A 3,078-nucleotide genomic window follows, 5' to 3' on the forward strand; every position below is an offset into this window, starting at 1 on the left:
GTATGGTCCTTCGCTGTCCTCACGCATCCCTCTCCCCAAAGGTGTTTTTTAACCGAGGCAACGGGGGGGTCCCTCCCTTCTCCCGGCCCCGGCCCTCAGGCTGGGTGCAGCCGGGGCTGCCCCCTCCTCAGCGGCCTCCGGCGGGGCCTGCCGTCCCCTGAGGGAAACGGGGCACACAGAGAGACGAGACCGAGCAACCTGGTCAGCACTGTGTAAAGAGGGCTGAGGAACGATCTTAAGTCTGTCTTCACCACAAAAAAAATACGACTTCGTGTTTCCTAGTCGCTCTTCATCCTTGTGAAACGCTGGGCATTAGCCTAAATTTCAGAGCTGCTTCTGTAGCAATGGTAAAAGCAGGGTAAGTGGAAGGACTGGTTCACGGAGGTTTCTCCAGACGTTACGCAACTGTGGAGCGCCGCAAAAGTGCTATGTTGCGTTGCTGTCTGTGCTATGTGTTTGGGAGAAAACCTAACTAATCTTGACTAGAAAACTTATCCAAATACAGCGATTTTTGATGACGTGCTTTTCCCTGATTTCAGCTATATTGAAGCGTAGGGGAATCTATAGCAAATAAATGAACAATGCACCAAATGTGGGAAACCAGCCTGGTTTTGGCCACAATAGCTTTGTGCCTTCGATATTGTCACTCCGCCATGGGAATGCTGAACTAAATTAGTCTAGCGGCCCCCACATCTACAGGTGCTTGAAAAATATCTATTTGCTTACATATTTTTTCTTTCTAACAGCAAACACCCACTTATTTTTTCCAGATCAGCGGAACTGGTCTATACAGAACATACCGGGAAGCCAAGCGGGTGATCGTGTGTGCTGTTCATTTTTATGTAAGTCTTTTGTGTAGATGGGAGACTATACAAACAAAATGGAGATATTAGTAATCTTAAAGCGTTCAACAGCAATCAGTAGGACTTCCTACTGTTTGGAGGACCAGGAGCTGTACTTAGGTTTTATTGAAATCACCAATTCTTGACAGATTTTCTTAAGGGTGGAGAAAACAGTAAGGCTTTTGATGAAAAAAAGCTGAAATTGTGTCCTTTAAACAGGAAACAATTGGTGCGTGGATTAAACAGGAAACAATTGGTGCGTGGAAGAAATGGGACAACTGATTTTTTATTTAAAAATTTTAAAATTACATTGCACTAACAATGGGAAGCCAGCAGCCTTGAAGAGAAGTTATTTCCAAGAATCATCTGCAACTGTCCTATAAACCAGCTTTAAGTGGTATTTAAATTGCTTTTAATACAAGCATTACGAAAAAGTCTGCCTCAAAATGCGTTTGTCTCCAAATAACTCAGCTTCATGGCAAAGGGAATAAAGGAAGGAGGAGTGGAGAGGGTACACAAAGGGAAGATATGGTTTTCATTGGCTTTTGATATGCAGGCAAATCTGCCGTCAGAAATAGTGACAGAATCCAGTCTTCATACCCTGCAGGCTGTGTGGTCAGTTATTTAATCTTGCCCAGGTTTATTAGGAGATGAGCACATGCCTAAGGGTGCTGTGTGGGAGGACACTGCTAGCTCCAGGTTGTCCAGAAAGCTTTGGGGCCTCAGACAGAGCTGCAGTACTGACGGATAGGCGGCTTAAATCAAAATACTCTTCTTGGACTGAAGCATTGCCTTAGATGCAGACACTTCCTCTGCCAATGCCAGACTTCCCTATGGCCGCATTAGTGGTGTGGTGCTGGGGAGGCTCAGAACCCACATGCCTCAGCATTCTGAGCAGTGGCTAGAGGTTGTCGCCTCCTCACCTGCTGGAAGACTTCCTCCAGAGGCCGTCATGGAGCAGTAGCACATTTCCAAGAGGCTCGTCTAGGATACACCTGCCCAGGGGTTTTGAATCCATAGAAAAAACTCTTCCTCTGGACTCAATGGAACATACACAGTCTTTACCAGTGGTTGGGGATAAAACTAAGAGTAAATTTCCATCTTTTGGGGTCATTTCTTTCTCTTCATTTTCATCTCCTCACTGCTGCCCCAGCACTACTCTTCCAGTCCTGTATGTCAGTATCTCAAACTTTTTAAGTCCTTGTGTTACCAGACAGTTTATCTTCTTCACAGAGCTCCCCATCCCCCAGATTTTCTTAGTATTAAAAAATTCCTGCTCTTGAAGTTGAGTGTTTGGAACAGAATAATAGGCAGATGACAAGAGGAAAAGGACATTTCTTGAGCAGAAGAGGATTGGATGAGATCCTATGCTGCTGCCTGCAGAAACTGCAGAACTGAAAGGTGACCTTGGAGAAAATCAGGACAGTATTAGGGGAACTGTAATGTAAGTTCTGTCAAGTGTCTAAACATTCTGTAGCATAGAACAAAGAGAAAATCCACCTTCCTTGGAGACTATATAAACTCATATCAGGTATAGTAAAAAGACAAGAGTCTCATCTAAAAGGGTGAATCTTAGCATTCTTCCTAAACTTTTTGTAGGCTTTGGATTAGTCACAGCTTTTATGGTTTTAAATCTCTCGTGTCCGGCAGGATAAATTCATGCAATAAGCAGCAGCTTACAATTAGGATTCTGGCTTCTAATTAAAGTTAGCCAGATTTGTTATTAGTGTATTTTTTGTTTGCTGTTTCACTGCTGATCATTTGCTGACCTACAACTGCTCATGAATTTCAGTGGAATTTGCTGAATAATTTTGGCTAGAAAATAATATAAAGTAACCTTAGTTCATATCATCTGTTTACATTTATTGGCCTGGGAATTAAGTACTCATTCTGGAAGTAGGAAACTAGGATTCAGTTCCCCCTTCTGGCTGAAAAAGATTGAAACACACATTTCTTGAAAAGTGACCAAGAACACCACAGAAAAGGTTTCAAACCCTTCTACTGATCCTGTTTCACTTTGCATAATTCCTGAGCCAGAGAAACAGTAGCAGGTCAGACATCCAACCTTTCAGAATCAACACATGGAAGTGTGTTCCATAGTGGGTCTTCCTTTGCTTTTCTTGCATGACCATGAAAATTAAGTATTTCATCCAAATGAAATGTAGTATTCTACTCAACAACAAAAAAAATCCTGCATTTTTCATTGGGGAGGAAAAAAAATTAAACCCATTCCTGC

This window comes from Charadrius vociferus, unplaced genomic scaffold (genome assembly GCF_000708025.1).
Source record: "Charadrius vociferus isolate BGI_N301 unplaced genomic scaffold, ASM70802v2 scaffold46, whole genome shotgun sequence".
Lineage (NCBI taxonomy): Eukaryota > Metazoa > Chordata > Aves > Charadriiformes > Charadriidae > Charadrius > Charadrius vociferus.